This window comes from Cetorhinus maximus, chromosome 17 (assembly GCF_964194155.1).
Source record: "Cetorhinus maximus chromosome 17, sCetMax3.hap1.1, whole genome shotgun sequence".
NCBI classification, from domain to species: Eukaryota; Metazoa; Chordata; class Chondrichthyes; order Lamniformes; family Cetorhinidae; genus Cetorhinus; species Cetorhinus maximus.
The window spans coordinates 74,442,298-74,461,988 of NC_135895.1; the positions used below are offsets into that span (position 1 = coordinate 74,442,298).

The 19,691-nt window shown below is 44.3% G+C and overlaps 1 protein-coding gene across 6 annotated transcripts in view; it reads left to right on the top strand.

The window, feature by feature from the left end:
- The window catches only part of LOC144692513 (roquin-1-like), a 158,978-nt gene that overhangs the window by 6,753 nt on the left and 132,534 nt on the right, over nt 1–19,691 (top strand). For 2 of the 6 annotated variants that reach the window (XM_078561475.1, XM_078561476.1), the window contains exons 1-2: nt 9,071–9,315; nt 9,538–9,630. The gene's annotated coding sequence lies outside the window, so the exon portion shown is untranslated. Of the gene's footprint in view, nt 1–4,234; nt 4,495–9,069; nt 9,316–9,537; nt 9,631–19,691 lie in introns of those variants that run through there. The other 4 variants (XM_078561472.1, XM_078561471.1, XM_078561473.1 and 1 more) reach the window with 3 other exon arrangements.

Here is a 19,691-nt window from a genome sequence, read left to right on the forward strand (position 1 = left end):
GATGGAGTTTATTACTGCAACCATTTAGTCTACAGATTATACATGTGGTTGGACAAGAAAATCTGATTGCAGATGCATTGTTTAAAGTTTGAAGCTTAAAGGGAAAATTGGACATTTAAAACCTGGACACTGGACTGGAATGATTTCTGTTGATACGAAGGATTTGTGTATATATATGTTAATGCACGCATCTGGTAACATAATAGTATAATAAATTTGGCAGATAATGTAAGATGAGTTAGGAAAATGAAGCCGTATTTTTAAATTATGATGGTTCATTTTTCAATAAGGCGGGGAGTGTCATGAAAATATAATTTTCATGATGTTATTGGGATTTATTGTAAAATGGGAATAATGGGGTCTGGATAGTGTGGGTGTGTGCATGCGCATGTGCATGCGTGTCCGAATTGAATTAAACACAGCCTGGTCCGTAGGCTTTGATGTATCAGAAGAGAAGCTCGGTTGAAATGCTAAATAAGTAAACATGGCTGAAGTTTTAGAATGTGAGGCGCAAAGGAAAATTTGCATTTTTAGATAAACCAGAGTAGTTTGAATTTCAAAAGAGAGGGTGAAATGTTACACTTAGCCAGAAGAAGCCAAACTGTGTGTTTATTTTTCCCAAAGCTTACTGATAAAATTGGTACTATGAAAGATTTCTATTATTAGATAAGTAAAGTCCAAAGACATATTGAAACAATTATTGGGAATAATCCAACACAGAGTGAAACTGGCCAGCATTTCCCGGTTGGCAAGCCCAGCCTCATTTCAATTTTCAGGCTGTGCACCCGCCGACCTGTCAATGGCCTATTGAGGCCACTGACAAAATAATTAACGTAATTAGTGGACTTGCCCGTTCAACCTTAAGGTTGGCGGGCAGGCCGGGAGCCCTGGCGGGCTTTGGAAAAAGCATGAAACCTCATCCACGGGCGGGATGAGGTTTCATGTAGGTTTTTAAAAATTTAATAAAAGTGTAACTAAAAGTGATGGACATGTCCCAACTCATGTGACAGTGTCACATGAGGGGACAAGTTAGGGAAATTTTATTTGTCTATATTTCACATTTTTGAATTTGGCGCTGATCTCCCTGAGGCAGCACTTAGCCTGTAACCACGCATAGCGCTTCCTTGCGGAAGTCACGTAAAATGGTGGTGCACCCCTGATCGGGGGCGCCGATCGGAGGCATGCCTCCACGCGCCCACTCCTGAACTTCTCCCCCTCCCCCCTCCAACGGGGGGAAAATTCTGCCCACTGTGTTGTTATTAGGAATATTCTAACACAGAGTAACACTGTGTGGTTATTGGGAATATTCTAACACAGTAACACTATGTGGTTACTGGGAATATTCTAGCACAGAGTGAAACCAGGTGGTTACAGGGCAGTGCATAGAATTATTAGCAACTCTCTGGTAGGGAACAGCACAGTGCAAGAAGTCAAAGTCTTTCAACGCAGTGTGATGGGCATATTTTAACACAGGGCTTGGATGCTGTGGCTTTCTGTCAATAACTGGTGAATGAGTGCCTTGATGCCACTTGTATGCCAGTATAAATTAAGTAGGTGTTCACTTAATTGCTGGCTTGGAGTCCAAATTGGTTAGCAATGGAATGTTCCTGCGACACAAATCTCTCCCTGTAATGGAACCGTGGAATATGACCTTCAGCTGGAATAACCTGGTCCCACTGCTACAGTAATGTTCATGTTTATGTTACCTTTTTCTGATTCAGGGAATGTGGGTGGTGCTGATAAAGTCAGCAAGTATTAATGATTCTGAATTGCCCTTGAGGTGGTGGTGAGCCAACTTCTTGAACCGTTGCAGTCTGTGTAATGATGGTACTCTCACGGTTCTGTTTCTTAGAGTGCCCCAAGATTTTGGCACATTGTCAATGAAAGAATGGTGTATAGTCCAAGTCAGGATTGTTTGTGACATTGAATGGAACTTGCAGGGGTTGTGTCTCTGTGCATGCTACCCTTGTCCTTCTAGGTGGTAGAGGTCACTGGTTTGGAAGGTGCTGTTTAAGGAGCCTTGGTGAGTTGCTGCAGTGCACCTTGTAGATGGTACAAACGTTGCGCCGGTGGTAGAGGGAGTGGATGTTTGAGTTGATAGATAGAACCACAGAAAGGTTATGGCACAGAATGGGGCCATTCAGCCCATTCAGCTGCACTCATCCAGACAAGTGGAGAGTAGTCCATCACACTCCTGATTTGATCCTTGTAGATGGTGGACAGGCTTTGGGGAGTTAGGAGTTACTTGCCTCAGAATTCCCAGCCTCTGACCTGCCCTTGTAGCCACAGTATTTATATGGCTGGTCCAGTTGACTTTCTACATTGAATTACATAGGATATATGACACAGTAACAGGCCATTTACCCCAACCAGCCCATGGCTCTGTTTATGTTTCGCTTGAACCTATTCCTATCTTTCCTTAACTAAATCTATCATCGTAACCCTCTATTCTCTTCACTCTCATATACTTGTCTGGCTTCCCGTTAAATACATCTATACTATTCACTTCAGCCATTCCCTGTGACAGCAAGTTCCACGTTCTCACTAGTCTTCAGGTGAAGAACTTTCTTCACTATTGGATTTCTTGATGACTATCTTATATTGATAGTCTCTAGTTATACTCCTCCCCACAAGAGGAAACGTCCTCTCTGTATCCACTCAATAAAAGCCTTTCATCATTTTAAGGACCTCTAGGTCACTTATGACCCAGCAGTTGGTAAAGCTGAGTTATTTAAAAATCCCAGAGGGAAACTTTAAACAACTGTCATAACCTATATTTTTATTTTTGTATGTTTGAGATGCAGCTCTAAATTCAGGAATCAAACCACCAGTTTTGGAGAGGTTTTATATCAAAATACATGAGACATTTATTAATTTATACAAGTTAAATATATACACATGGCCACAAATTACTACTATCATAACTTTTTAACAAATTCCCAAACAAACCTGCATTAAGGCAACAGCAACCCATAGACTTTCAGCAAACACCAGGCAAAGCATTTTCACCTTACAAATTCAAAAAAGGGTTCCTTTCACTTTGGTTCCTGTGGAGACAGTTGTAGCTTACAGCTGATTTGATATTACATTGCCTCTGCCCTGCACACATAAAACTGCTGTCTGTTATACCTAGCTCATTGAATGTAAATTCTCATTGTATCACCAGCCCATTTGAACTCCACCTCTTCTAACAATAAAACCCCTTTCATAGTACTAATTTTATTAGTAATATATTGCTTGGTCTCTGCTAGCTAGGTGCCAGATTTCACCTCACTTCTTGAATGCTCTATTTAAGAAAATGCTCTATTTAAGAAAATGCAAATGCACTCTACCTCTCTTACATCTCAAAACTAATACACATCAAAGCACCCAGACTAACTGGCTTTAATCCAATTACGACACACCCATAGACTAAACCTCTATTTTAAAAGAAAAATATTTTCCAATAATATTATATACATTAATAGCTTCATGACAGTCACCCCACAGCCTTTTTTCAAGGGACAAAAGACCCAGTCTGTCAATCATTTCCTGATATGTATACCCACACATTTCTGGGATCATCCCTGTCATTCTTCCCTGCACCCACTCCAGTGCCTCTATAACCTTTTTTATAATATGGCGACCAGAATTGCATGTAGCACTCTAAGGCCCAGATTTTCATTCTCAGATCAGGTTGGCCGAGTTGGGAGATGTCCCGGCACAGTGAACCCGACATTTAAAAATGTATGACCACAGGTCAGATTTTCGGGTGTTGGAGGGGTGCGGGGCCACCCTGGAACGAATGAGCTGGGTGCAGAGGCAAGCTGAGTGCAAAGCCTACATCTGTGCCCTGGTACTGTGTAAAACAAAAAATCATTCATCTATCCCCCCACACATTCCCTATACTCTATCCATGCAATCGCATGGCCCCCATACCCCTATGCCAAACCATGTCCCACCACCCAATGCCCTTACCCCATCCATGCCAGCTCACCTAGTTTCCTTGGATAGTTCCTTGACAGCTTTGACACTTCCTGGATAGCTTTGACAGCTGGACAGTTCTTTGACAGTTCCAATGATTTTGTGGGTAAGAAGTGCATAATCATGTTCACTTTTAATAATCCCAAAGGGTGCCTTATCTCTCCCAAAATTGTCCTGGGACCCAATCCAAAGGAGTACCTTACCTCTCCAAAGGGGTACTCTGTTTATCCAAACACATCCACCAAGTTCAGATCTCCCCTTGCCTGTTCTATTCTGCACACTCCAGATTTCACACTCCTGTTTTTCTAAAATCCTACCTCAGTGGAGGCAGCTGGTGACTTAAATGGCCAGCAGCTTCCATGAATTGTGCATCCGTGGACCCCGGCTCAACTCTAGTCCCACCCCTGTAAAGATGGGAAATGCCGGATATGGGGACAGGCTTAGAATTTTTGACCATTTCCAGGATTTTCGCCATGACAGGGAGCCTCTCCATTGAAGCAAAAATCTGGGCCTAAGTGTGGTCTAACCAAGGTTCGATACAGGTTTAACATAACTTCCCTGCTTTTCAATTCTGTCCCTCTAGAAATAAACCTTCGTGCTTGGTTTCATTTTTTTAAAGACCTTGTTAATCTGGGGTGCAACTTTCAGTGATTGATGTATTTGTATTTCTTTGTTTCTCTACCTCACCTATACTCTCACCTTCCAAGTAATAAGTGACCTCTCGATTCTTCCTACCAAATAGTAATACAGTACCTCACATTTTTGTGTTGAGCTTCATTTGCCAAATATTTACTCATCCTGCAAGTTTATTAATGTCCTCCTGTAATTTGTTGCAGTTCTCCTCAGTATTGACTAACCCCCACCCTCCCAATTTCATGTCATCCTCAAATTTAGACATTGTATTTTTGATTGCAAACTCCAAATGGTTAATGTAAATTGTGAACAGCAGTGATCCCAGCGCTGATCCTTGTGGAACTCCACTTCCCACCTTCTGCCACTCTGAATAACGACCCTTTACTCCCAATCTCTGCTTTCTGTCTTGAAGCAATCCACTCTGTCACTTGTCCCCTGACTCCACATTTTCTGACCTTATTCATTAGCCTATTCTGGGGCATCTTATCAAAGGCCTTTTGAGATTCCAGATAAATTACATCTGTTGCTTTGCCAGTGTCTACTCTCTGTTACCTCCTCAAAAATTTCAATAAGGTTGGCCAAGTAAGATATTCCCTTTTGAAATCCATGCTGACTATTCATTATTATATTTCTCATTTCAAGGTTATCTTCTAGTCTGTCCTTCAGTAAGGAATCCATTATTTTGCCTACAACTAATGTTAAACTGAATGGACATGTTCTGTCCCTCTTATATAGGAACTACTGGCTATCCACCAGTCCCCTGGCACTACACCTTTCTCTAACAAATTATTTAGCAGTTATTAGTGAGCAAAGTGCAGGTTGATAGCAGTCACACTGGTCAATAGTGCCCCCAGAATGTTGCAGTCAGGGGTTTCGGTGGTGATAATATCGTTGAATGTCAAAGGGAGGTGGTTAGATTCTTTCTTGTTGGAGATGGTCATTGCCTGGCACCTGTATGGCGCAAATGCCACTTTTCAGCTGAAGCCTGAATGTTGTCCAAATCTAGTCGTTAGTGTACATTCATTCTGACCTGATAATGGAGAGAAGGCCACTGATGAAGCAGCTGAAATGGTTGGGCCGAGGACACTACCCTGAGGAACTCCTGCAAGCAAGGTATTTGGGCTGAGATGATTGGCCTCCAACAACCACAACCATCTCCTTTGTGCTAGATATGACTCCAACCCGCAGAGAGTTTTCCCCCTGATTCCCATTGATTCCAGTTTTGCTCGGGCTCCTTGATGCCACACTTAGTCAAATGCTGCCTTGATGTCAGGGGCAGTCACTCTCACCTCACCTTGGGAGTTCAGCTCTTTTGTCCATGTTTGAACCAAGGCTTTAATGAGGTCAGGAGCTGAGTGACCCTGGCAAAACCCAAACTGAGCGTCAATGAGCAGGTTATTGCTAAGCAAGTGTCAGTTGATAGCGCTGTTGATGACCCCGTTCCATCACTTTACTGATGGAGCGGAAATTGGTCAGGTTGGATATGTCCTGCTTTTTACGGACAGGACATACCTGGGCAATTTTCTATGTTGCTGGGTAGATGCCAGTGTTGTGGCTGTACTGGAACAGCTTGGCTAAGGGCGCAGCAAGTTCTGGAGCACAAGTCGTCAGTACTATTGCTGAAACATTATCAGGACCCATAGCCTTCGCTGTATCCAGTGCCTTCAGCCGGTTCTTGATATCATGTGGAGTGAATCGAATTGGCTGAAGACTGGTTTCAGCCTTGCTCGGGACCTCTGGAGGAGGCCGAGATGGGTCATGCACTTGGCACTTCCTCCTGAAGCGGTAATCCAGAGAATAAATCCCACCATGACAATCTGGGAATTGGAATTCATTTTAAATAAAATGTATAAGAGGATAATTTTTAAACCCTCCTTCTGCCACAGTCCCTGAGCTCACCTATTCAGTGCCAGATGAAGCAGGCACTTGCCTAGTCAGCTAGGCTGTCTGCCCAGCTAAATAGGCCCCGAGCAAAGCCCTCCCACTTAACTCTCGGTCTGCCAGAGGCCAGCCACAGAGTATCAACCACGACAGGCTGCTGAGTGGGACTGTGCAGGCTCTGTGTGCTCCTTCCAGGGAATCTGCACCTTCATTGCATACTGTGATTAGACTAATAATTGAAGAAACATGAGTAAACCTCTCAGTGAAATTAAAGTCAGATTATAAATTGTGGACATGAAAAGTTGTCCCAACAAAAGTGACAATGAAGTTGTTGCATAAAAATGTCAAAGTAACAGCGCTGAGACCAGTGGATCCTTGTGCTGGGCCTGATTGGGATAGAAAGCTTTCCTGAGCCAGGGGAGTAATCAGTATTCTTTAAATAGCACACAAGAACCTCGACTAGCCTTTGGGAGTGACAGTAATTATATACTTGGGTCTCAGTGTAACCTGAACTCAGCAGCCCTTATAAAATTGCTGCCCTCTCCTGGTATCTGAATCACTGATCAGAGAGGGGAGGGGGGGTTATTGGTGTAAATTCTCTCGGTGATCGGAGAGGGGGGTGGGGGTTATTGGTGTAAATTCTCTCGGTGATCGGAGAGGGGAGGAGGGGTTATTGGTGTAAATTATCTCGGTGATCGGAGAGGGGAGGGGGGGTTATTGGTGTAAATTCTCTCGGTGATCGGAGAGGGGGGGGGGGTGTTATTGGCGTAAATTATCTCGGTTGTCAGCGAGGGGAGGGGGCAAGGGCCTGCGGTTATTGGTGTTTCTGAATTTTAAATTGCTGAGCATGAGTAATAGTTGAGCTTGTCAGAAATGTTGGTTTTTTACCAGGTATTTGGTGGGCTTCTGAAACACTTTGACGCCTTTGCCAAACCTCAGCATCTAGCTCTGACCTTGTCACTCTCTGTATTCCAACTGTTGGAATATTGTTCTGTGCAGGTGGGCTCCTTGGGAGACCATAGCAGCTGCTTCATCAAGGCCTTTGACCTTTTCGGTGTCTCTGGTGGGTGGATGGGTGGGATGGGGGCACCATCAAACATCTGAACATGCCTGAAAGATACGCTGTCCAGATCACAGGGTTTCATCATACCTGCAGCCAGTCAGCAGTGGTGTTTACCCGATGTCATTCCTTCCATAGAAATGTGAATTGAAGGGAAACAGAGGGCAGCGGTGATGTTTGGACAGACAGCGGGGTAACATCAGTCGATTGTTCACTGAAATTCATCTGTTTGGCCTGTGTTGCACCTCCATTCTCCATATACTTCAGCTTCCCCCAAACATTCTGCTTCCTATCCCCTCACTCATACGTAGTCCTGTTCACCCATCAGCACTGTGCTTGCTTACCTACACTGGCAACTCCCTAATTTTAAAATTCTCATCCTTGTTTTCAAATCTCCCCATTTCCTCTCCCCTCACTATCTCTAACCTCCTGGTTCCTTACAACCCTCGGAGATCTCTACGCTGCTCTATTTCCGGTCTTTGTCCATCTCATTGATTGCCACTGTTGATGCCATTGCCTGAACCCTAAGCTCTGTATTTGCCTCCCTAAATATGTTTGCCTCTCCCTACCCCTCTCCACCTTCAAGTTGCTTTTTAAAACCTACCTGTTTGACTGTTGCTGACCTGTTGTGTGTAGCTGGTTTGTACTGAGGTTTGAAAAAGGGAAGAAAAATACCAGAATATGAAAATGTTGGGACAAGATGAGGCCGCATAACTAACACTGTCATTGTCTGACTGTAAATATCCTGATTAGAGCTTTTCATTTCCCCAAAATCTCATGCCTCAAAATATCGAGAGGTTTTGAACTAGTAAACAATGGAAAAATTGCCCCCACTGGTTGATGACTTAGTAACAAGGGCACATAGACTGTGATGAAGAGGGGTGGGTGGAAGTTCATGTGAAGCATAGTCGCCACTACAGACCAGTTGGACCGAATGGCCTTTTTCTGTGTTGTACACTCTCTCTCATTTTCTGACTGAGAATGTCACTAGGAACATGAAGGAGGAACTTATAAGAGGATTCTTTTCACACTGTGGGTTATTAGAATGCTTCACCACATGTGGCTATTGAGGCGGATACTATGGCATAATTTGAAAGTGAATGGGAGAAATATTTGAAAAGGAAACACAAAAAGATACTGCGAAAGAGCAGGAAAATCAGCGGCTAGCTACAGTCCAATCATTAGCATCTACCAACACAACAACGATGGTCTGAATGGTCCCCCCATGCTGCTATTTGCATAGGAAGCAGGTGACTAATAGGCTGAGGTTAGAACAGGCTGGTCCAATTTGGGTTGCAGACTAGCAGCACCCTGTGCTTAAGCTTGCTGTGTAGAGAGAAGCTAGTGCTGATTTGGTTCCTGAAAAAAAACTGCCCCTGTGGAAACTAAGCTGGGACTGGATTAGGTTCCAGGCCAGCCTGTGATGTTCACTTGCTGCTGGCATTTCCTGTTACACAATCACGAAATGTTTCACACAAGCACTGTGTCACTGACTAAGAAGAATGAGTTGGCATATTTTGATAAGGAAGTTCTCTGCTGCTTTATTTTGCTGTTTCCTTGTTTAAGTTGGCCTTTGTTGATTGTTGCTGCAGAGAAGTGTTGCGGGGCACGGAGAGGCCTTTGTGTGTTGTCCACTGTGTTAACAGAGGAGTGAAAAGTTTCCAACTTTACCACTGTTAGATTCTTAGAGCAGCAGGGAGCAGTGAAAATCTATGCTGTGTGTGTGTGTGGTTACAGCTGTCTGACGAGGCTGACCATCAGTTGCAAGCACACACAAGGTAACGTGAGCGTTAATCAGGGTTCAACCTGAGTCTGTCAACTCCCTTAACGTCTCTCGTGAGCCCTTTCTAATCTGGTTTTCCTGTGGTTTCTGTAAAAGTGGGTTGACACTGTTGTCCTACAGGTCTGTGTGACTGCCTAACTGCCAGATGTTTATGATGTCTATGATCCACAGCTGTTTGTATCCTTTGGGAAAGAGTTAATAATGTTGCCTTTTACAGATCACTGGTGCTTTGCTGCAACCTGTTGTTTCCGAGAGGATGGGCTGGTGGCGTGGTTATGACTCCATATGCGAAGACTACCTGTAGATAGCAGTAAGTGAAAATATTTAAAACAATGATCAGCAGAGTTCAGGAGAAATATATCTCACTAAAAAGCAAGAACAATTTTAAAATTTGCAGATGACACCAAATTGGGAGGTTTAGTTAACATTGAGGAAGAATGCAATAAAATACCAGAGATTAATGAACTTGCATAATTAATATGCAATTAGAAAATTAATTTCAGTGTAGCTAAATGGTGCATTTTGATAGGAAGAATAAGAAGGTCACATACTGATTGTATAATAGTCTAAATGGAGTAGAGGAGCAAAAGGAACTAAGTATACAGTCGGAGGGAAATAGATGAGCAAATATGGGGTTACATTATTAAAAAGTGCGGAAACAAAGGGCGGTAATAGAGATTTCAATTGCCCTAATATTAACTGGAATAAATTCAGTGTAAGAGTTACAGAGGATGCAGCATTCTTAAAGTGTTTTAGGAGAACCTTTTTAGCCAGTATGCAGCAAGCCCAACAAGAGAACAGACAGCTCTCTTGGTTTTAGGGAATTAATCTGGAAGAGGAATCAGCAGGGAGCATCTTAGTGAAAGACACCATAATTAATTAAAAACCATGCCCACTACTCTGGATGTAGAGTAGAAATGAAAAAGAATATAGGTAGACCAAGAGTAAAAGTTTTAAATTGGGGAAAGGCCGACTTTACTAAGCTAAGATATGGGGCTGAATTTTCTCCCCGTCAAGGCGGGGTTTGTGCGGGGGCAGGCAGGAGTGAGCGCAAACCCAGTCGGCGCCCCCGATCGGGTGCGCGCGCCACCATTTTACGTGGGTGGGCCAGTTAAGCCCCGCCCAGTGTGACGCACACTCGGAAGCACTGAGCGCTCCCTGTGCGGGCAGGGGGATTCCCTGAGCCAGGGCTTGCGCTCTAACACGCATGCGTGCAAAAGAGCACAGAAATTTCCCTGAAGTTTAAGTCTTGAAAGATGTAATAAAGATGAAAAAAAGATTTTAAGGGCATGTCCCCTCATGTGAAACTCACATGAGCTGGGATCATGTCCATTAATTTTTTGAAAAAATTTAATTTAGCTAATGAACCCTTCATGAAACCTCATCCTGCCCATGGATGAGGTTTCATGATAAATGCGACGGCCACCTGGGCTCTTCGCCTGCCCACCAACCTTAAGGTTGGACGGGCAGCATTTTTAACAGCTTTAATAACTTTGTTAATGGCCTTTAATAGGCCTTTGACAGCTCAGCGGGCGCGCAGCTGACACGGCTGTGTGCCCGCCGAACTGACAATAAATGAGGCGCGGTGACATCGGGTTGCCCGCCTGATATCACCGCCTGTCATTTTATGCGTCAGCGAGCAGGCCCCGCCCCCGCTTGCCGATGGGAAAATTCTTCCCGTGATGTAACTAAAGTGGACTGGAAACAGCTACTTGAAGCTAGATCAGTGTCAACTCAGAGGGAGGCATTCAAGGGGAAGCTAAGGAGGGTTCATAACAAATATGTCCTCATAAAAAGAGGAGGTAACAAGGAGGGCTGATGAGGATAGTGAGTTCGATGTCTGGTCAGACTGATCAGAAAATTAAAAGTCCATGGGATTCAAGGGAAAGTGGCAAGTTGGACCCAAAATTGGCTCAGTGACAGGAAGCAAAGGTTTATGGTTGACGGGTGTTTTTGTGACTGGAAGGCCGTTTGCAGCAGTGAGGGGGTGGGGGTGTGTGGCTCAGCAGGGCTCAGTAATGGGGTCCCTTGCTGCCTGTGGTATATATCAATGATTTAGACTTAAATATAGGGGGCATGATTAAGCAGTTTGCAGGTCTTACAAAAATTAGCCGTGTGGATGATAGAGAGGAAGAAAGCTGTAGACTGCAGGAAAATATCAATGCACTGGTCAGGTGGGCAAAAAAGAGGCAAATGGAGAAGTGTGAGATAATGCATTTAGGGAGGACAAACAAAGTAAGGGAATATACAATAAATAGGAAGATTCTGAAAAGTGTAGAGTAAGTGAGGGAACTTGGAGTGAATGCCCACAGATAGCAGGTAGCAGGACAGACAGTCTTGAAGGCGACAGGATACTTTCATATACTGGCAGAGTCCTGGGGGGAAAGTGCGGCAGCGGGCCCGCCATTTTACAATTAAGGCCCACCCAGTGTGACGTCTGCCAGGAAGCGCTATGTGCTCCCTGTGCAGGCGGGGCGGAGGGGATTCCGTCAGCCAGGAGTATGCTCTTTCATGCGTGCACACGAGAGAGCGCACAGATCTCCCTGAGGCTAAGTGTTGCCTCAGGGAGATCAGCTCCGATTTAAAACTTTCATTAAACATGTTTAAACATTTTTCCTGCCATGTCCCCTCATGTGGCATTGTCACATGAGTTGGGTCATATCCATAAGTTTTATTGAAACCTTTCTTAAAGATTTAAATACCCTCATGAAACCTCATCCTGCCCGTGGATGAGGTTTCATGCTTTCTCCGAAGCCCGCCAGGGTTCCCGGCCTGCCCACCAACCTTATGGACCATCAACGACCTTAATTACTTTTTAAATGGCCTCAGTACACCGTTGACAGGTCGGCAGGCGTGCAGCTAACTCGGCTGCGCCACCGCCAACCTGAAAATGGAAATAACGCGGTGTGACGTCGGGAGTTCCACCCGATGTCATCCCGCGTCATTTCACGCGTCAGCGAGTGGGCCCCGCCCCCGCTCGCCGGCCGGAAGATCCTGCCCCTAGAGTATTAGAACAGAGAAGATTTGTTATAGCTATATAAAACACTAGTTAGACCACAACTGGAGGACTCTGTACAGTTCTGGTCACCACTTTACAGGAAGGTACAGAAGAGATTTATGAGAATGTTGCCAAGAATGGAGAATTTTAGCAATGAGGAAAGATTGGATAGGCTGGGGTTGTTTTCTTTGGAACAAAGGAGGCTGAGGGGAGATTTTATCAAGATATATAAAATTATGAGGGGCCTTGATAGAGTGGAAAGGAAGGACTGATTTCCATTGGCAGAGAGGTCAATAACTAGAGGACATAGATTTAAAGTAATTGGTGGAAGAATTAGAGGGGAGTTGACGAGTAATTTTTTTACGCCTAGGGGTCTGATACTCACTGTCTGAAAGCGTGTTGGAGGTAGTAACCCTCATCACATTTAAAAAACACTTGGATATGCACTTGAAATGTCGTAAACTACAGGGGTACAGAGCAAGAGCTAGAATCTAGGGTTAGACTGGATAGCTCTTTCTCAGCCGACATGGACACAATGGGCCAAATGGCCTCCTCCATGCTATAAATAGCTCTATGTTACAGATACACAAATCACTAAAAGTAGCAACGCAGGGTTAGTAAGAAGGGTGGAAAAGTGGCAGATGGAATTCAACCCAGAGAAGTGTGAAGTAATGCATTTGGGGAGGACAAATAAAGCTAGGGAATGCACAAAAAATGGGAGGGTATTGAGAGGGGTAGAGGAAGTGAGAGACCTTAGTGTGCATGTCCACAGGTCCCTGAAGGTGGCAGGACAGGTAGATAAGGTGGTAAAGAAAATATATGGAATGCTTTCCTTTATTGGGCAAGGTAATGAACACAAAAGCAGGGATGTAATGCTGGAACTGTATAAAACACTGGTTAGGCCACAGCTAGAATTTTGTGTACAGTTCTGGTCACCACATTACAGGAAGGATATAATTGCTCTGGAGAGAGTACACAGGAGATTTACAAGAATATTGCCAGGGCTTGAAAATTGCAGCTATGAGGAAAGATTGGATAGGCTGGGGTTGTTTTCCTTAGAACAGAGGAGGCTGAGGGGTGACCTGATTGAGGTGCACCAGATTATGAGGGGCCAAGATAGAACAGTCGGAGATGCCCTGTTTCAACTAGCGGAGAGGTCATTTACCAGGGGTATAGACTTACGGTGATTGGTAGAAGGATTAGAGGGGACATGAGGAAAAGCTTCTTCACCTGGAGGGTGGTGGGTGTCTGGAATTCACTGCCTGGTTTGGTGGTGGGGCAGAAGTCTTCAACTCATTTAAAAGGCACCTGGATCTGCACCTGCTGTAACCTGCAAGGCTACGGAGAAGACTCTAGAGATAGGGGCGAGGTTCTGGAAGGTGGGATTAAAATGGGCAGCCAGATTTTTTCTATTTTTTTTTAGCTGGCGCAGACATGATGGGCTGAATGGCTTCTTTCTATACTGTAACTTTTCTATGATTCTACATCACATTTGGAGTCCTGCGTACGGTTCTGGGCTCCATATTATAAAACTAAAAGATATGGGGCAGAATTTTTCCGTCGGTGAGCAGGGTGCGGGGCCCACTTGCCGATGTGAAAATGGGAACCCCCAACGTCATCCCGCCCCATTTAAATATTCAGGAAGGCGGGAGGACAGCGCGATCAGCTGTCCGCCTGCCGACCTGTCAATGGCCAATTGAGGCCATTGACCGGGTAGTTAAATCAATTAAAGGCCCTGCCCGTCCAACCTTAAGGCTGGCGGGCAGGCCAGAAGCCCCAGCGGGCTTCTGAAAAACATCAAACCTCATCCACCGATGGGATGAGGTTTCATGTCTGTTTAAAAACCTTTAATAAAGTTTATTTGATATTTATTAACATGTCCCATCTCATGTGACATTACCACATGAGGGGGACATGTTAATAAATTTTTTATTTTTCTATTTTTAAAGTTCAAACACTGTCAGTGCTCTCCCTGAGGCAGCACTTAGTCTCAGGGAGATGTGTGCACTTTCGCGCACATGTACGAAAGAGCGCACTCTGACAGTTGGGGAATTCCCCCCCCCCGCACAGGAAGTACATAGCGCTTCCTGTCGGGTGGCCTGCTGGGTGGGCCTTAATTGGCCCGCCCACTCAAAATGGTGGTGGGGCCCGCCCGCCCATCAAGGGCAAAATTCTGCCCTGAGTTCGGCGAGCGGGGGACAGGGCCAGCTCGCCGACATGAAAATGACGTGGGATGACGTCAGGCGGAACTCCCGACCTCACCCCGCGTCATTTCAACTTTCAAGTCGGCGGGGGCACAGCCGAATCAGCTGTGCACTTGCCGACCTGCCAATGACCAATTGAGGCCATTTAAAAACTAATTGAAGTAGTTAAAGGATCTGCCCGTCCAACCTTAAGGTTGGAGGGCAGGCTGGGAGCCCTGGCGGGCTTCAGAAAAAGCATGAAACCTCATCCACCGGCGGGATGAGGTTTCATGTAGGTTTTTAAATATTTAATAAAAGTTTAATTAAAAGTGATGGACATGTCCCAACTCATGTGACAGTGTCACATGAGGGGACATGTCAGGGAAATTTTATTTGTCTATATTTCACATTTTTGAATTTGGCGCCGATCTCTCTGAGGCAACACTTAGCCTCAGAGAGATAAGTGTGTTCTTTCCCGCTCATGCGCGAAAGAGCGCACCCTCAGCTTAGGGAATCCCTGCCCCCATCCGCACAGGGAGCACATAGCGCTTCCTTGCGGACGTCACGCTGGGCGGGCCTTAATTGGCCCACCCATGTAAAATGCCGCCGCGCCCCCAATTGGGGGTGCCAATCGGAGGCAAGCCCGCTCCTGAACTTCCCCCCCCATGAAGGCACTGAAAAAGTACAAAAAAGATTTAAAGCATGATGCCAGAGCTGAGGGATTGTAACTTCTGTATTAAGAAAGCTTAACAGGCTGGGGCTCTTTCACCTGAAAAAGAGAAGACTGAGGGGTGATCTGGTGATCTTTAAGGTTATGAAGGGTTTTTGATAAGTTTGAGGTAGAGAAGATATTTCTACTTGTGGGTGAGACCAAAACCAATAGCCATGAATATAAAATACCACCATTTAGTTCAAATTGCCTCTCCCCTACTAAAATATATCATTTCACACTTCCCTGTGTTAAGCTTTACCTGCTACATCTGCCTATTTCACTGGTCTATGCCTTCCTGAAGGCTGTTGCTAACCTCCTCACCATTTTCTACACTTCTGAATTCTGTGTCATCTGCAAACTTCATAATTATGCCTGTATACCCAACTGTATAGTTGGATGAATGTTTTTAAATTAGACTCTCTCTTGTTGGAGATGGTTATTGCCTGGCAATTGTGTGGTGCGTATGTTACTACTTCACTCACAGCTCCTCAGATAACTAAACAGTCTGTGCCCACATGTAGCAAGACCTGGACAACATTCAGACTTGGCATCCTAAGTGGCAAGTAGCATTCGTACTAGGCTCTCAAGAATGAATTTAAAAATTCACAAAGTTTAAATGAATGTATTTTAGAAGTAGTCTTCATTGTATTCAGTTTATATTTTAAAATTTCCATAGAGGTCCTTGAAACACAGGACTATCCAATCTCAAATGGGAGTGTTGCCGACCCTACATCTCCAAAATCATTTAATGGTCCAATATACCACAGCCCTTCATAGCTAGAACAAGCACCTCAATTCTTGTTATGCTCTCCGCATCCTTACTCGCACCAAGTCCTGTGCACACTGACCTATAGTGGTTCCCAGTTATGCAAAGCCTCTATTTTAAAATCCTCATCCTTGTTTTCAAATCACTGCATGGCCTTGCCCCTATCTCTGTAACCTTCTCCAGCCCCACGCCCTTCTGAGATATCTTTGCTTCTCTAATTCTGGCCTCTTAATAGGCACAGGAGCAGACAGATCAGGAGAATTAACACATGGCTAAAGGGTTGCTATGGGAAAGAAGGGTTCCTTTTCGTGCAATACTGGCGCTAGCTCTGGATCAGGAAGATGATGTATTGATGGGATGGGCTCCATCTGAACCTGGATGGAACCTGTGCCCTTGCAGAAAGTGTAAATCGAGAGGTTCAAAAGGCTTTAAACTAGTAAGATGGGGGAGGGATCTACAAGAACCATAAACAGCCTAAGTGTAAACAGAATAAGAAGGAGAACATAGGAAATAATAAAGTAAGGGAGGGCATTGGTAGCAAGGAAATAAGTGCAGTTATAGGATGGGAGCCTAAGAAGATAGTTAAACATAATGTGAGAGGAAAACCCTATTTAAAATCTGTTAAAATGTCTGTGCAGCAATGCACACAGTGCCTGCAATAAAGGAGTTGGAGGCAATAATGCATTGGGAGGAACCTGACATAGTAGAGATTATTGAGACATGACTGCAGAAAAAGCAGGACTAGGAATTAAACATTGTAGTGTATAACATATCTAGCAAAGATAGAGAGGGAAAAGGGGAGGTGGAGTGGCTGTACTTATTTGGGAAAACGTAATGGGACACAGTATTAGCAAGACCAAACTGGAATCCATTGTGTTGGGATAAAAGATAATAAAAGATTAATCACACTAATAGGCGTAGTTTACAGACCACCTAATAGTGAGAGGGAGGTGGCAGAAAAAATATGCAGACAAGTTAGGGAATTGATTAAAAACATGGAATAATAATCATGGGGAATTTCAACTGCTATGATATTAATTAGACAGAAGGTGTAGGTAAAAGGGATAAGGGAATGGAGGTCCTACAATGTGTATAGGACCCCTTCCAATCCCAGTGTGTAAAAAGCTCAACAAGGGAACATTCACTGTTGGATCTAGGAATGGAGTATGAACCAGAGCAGATCAGAGAACATCTAGGCAATAATGATCATAATACAATATGCTTTAAGATGATGATAGAGAAGGACATAATGATGAAAACTACATTTAATCGATTGGAGAAAAGCTGATTTTGAGGTCTCGCAGTGTGGCGCATTTGCATGTACTGGAAGCTACACATATTAATTCACAGGGCTGTGTTCTTTGCAGATAGAAAGAACATGTACATACACTGCGCCTGTTTCAGCTAAACAAAATTAGTGACAGCCATTCACTGACTCATTCCTCAGGGAAATGCCTTGACCAATTAGGGTCAAGCTGCCTGATTTGAAATTCAAACAATGCTTGGCAATCACCATCAGTAGTGCATTCTCCATGGCAACGGCACTTGACAACCAATCAGCACTCTTATCACATACAGTATAAATTGTTGTTTTCCCCCTTATGTTTTTTTTATTCTTGCGAGTGTCCTGATTAGTGCAAGATGAAAAGCTTAGACATCTTTTTTCAAACAAAATATTGTGGTAAAATATTCTAAAGGCAAACCTACTTTAAAAAAAAAGGAAGGCTGTGATTGGAAGGCCGGTTGTGTGACACAGTGCAAGACTTTCCCCGTTGTGTGCCAGTGGGACAGTCCCCTGTTTTGTGACAGACTGGGACAGGCCCCTGGTGTGTATCAATGTGACAGGCCCCTGGTGTGTGACAGTTTTATGTTTACCTTACACTATATTATGACCGGTTACAGCAATGTGTAAAATACTGTAATCTACAACTGGTTGTGTGTCAAGATATGACGGTACCTCGTCATTCGCTCATGACAGATGGAATGTGAGTGTGGTCCTTGCACTGTTGATGATGCCTATGAACTGATGCCCTCCTTTGCAGTCTTCTCATTTGGTGTTAGGGTAGTGTGTTGACACTGGCTTGACTTCAGAGACCTATCTTTTGGCCAAAGATGTAGAGGATACATGTGGCAAGCAGAATAAGATATTAAAGGGAGGATGTGGTGATAATGGTTTTGGATGTTAATGGTGACTGCTAACATGCATCAAGAGGAGGTACGTAGGATAAAGAGTTCAGTTGGAGCATTGATGTAGATTGGATCAAGGGCCTTCAGCATCAGTCCTGAAAAGGAAATCAATTAAGTTTATTTTAATATCTTCATTTACCTAGGTGTTAATTATGAGTATCTGCAAATTAGAAATAAGAATGCGGATAGCTGGAGAAATAACAGAACTTGACTGGCTGAAGCTGTTTTTAGATTTCATTATAAGGCAGCGACATCTCTTCCTTACACTGCAGCGTAAGCTCTAAATTGTTTTAGATAGCAGGCAAGCAAGGTGTGTCCTGTGCAGCAGAAATGCAGTCACTGCAGTCCTGTGGGAATTGGCAGGATTAGCTGCACCCAAGCCTTTCCTCGATCAGCAAAAAAAGCTGAGGAATTATTTTGTTCAGAAGGTAAGGGTGCAGTGAGAATCCTCGATTAGTGCAGGAACAGCACAGGAGTATGTACAAAGTGGGGTAATACAGGGTAATGTAGCTTCTCTTGGAATATGGGTGATGTTGGTATATTTATTGTCCGTCCTTCACTATCTCCTACAGTGTCAGCCATGGTTTAGCTATCTCATTCTCACCACAAAGTCCAAAGGTTGTGGGTTCAAGCCCTACTCCAGGCACTTGAGCACATAATCTGTTGAAGGGTCATGTGGACTCGAAACGTCAACTCTTTTCTTCTCCACCGATGCTGCCGGACCTGCTGAGTTTTTCCAAGGAATTCTGTTTTTGTTGAGCACATAATCCAGGCTGACTCTCCAGCGCAGAATTGAGGGACTGCTGCCCTGCCGAAAGTGCTGTTCATTAGACAAGACATTGAACTGAGGCTGCGTCTACCCTCTCTGGTGGGCATGTAAGATCCCACAGCAGGTTTGAAAGAACAGAGCAGGGGGTTCTCCCTAGCGTCCTGGCCAATATGTGTCTGTAAACTAATACCTAAACACAGATTAAACATTAATGCGTCATCACTTGTGGGAGTTTGCTGTGCTCAAATTGGTTTCCTACATTACAACAGTGACTGACTTTAAAAGTATTGGCTGTAAATTGCTTTGAAATTTAATGGAAGCCAAAAGTAGCGCTCCGTACCAATGCCTCCCACCAACCCTTCCCCTCAGTGTTCGTCCCGCTCGACTCTCCCAAGATGAGATCAGCTGACTCTACACATTGAACTGGGGGGCCATGCTAGTCTGCAAAAGTCCTTTGGAGATAACCTGTGTTTAGGTGTTGGCTGAGGGAAAAATGTTGGCCAGGGCAGCAGGGAACCACACCGCCACCACTCCCCCATTCCCATTTTTCTTCACAGTGGTTTAAAGAGGGGAATATTGCCAGGGTACCTGCTCCTGATAACTTTTCAGTACAGGATGTGGTCATTAGATGAAGGCTTAGTTGTGATGCTTTCTGTGTTTGCATAGCTGCTGGCCCACTTTAAGATTGGCCACAAGACTACTGGTGCCCATTGAAGCATACCCCAGTAGAGGGACAGGGCTGATAAAGGGAAAAGA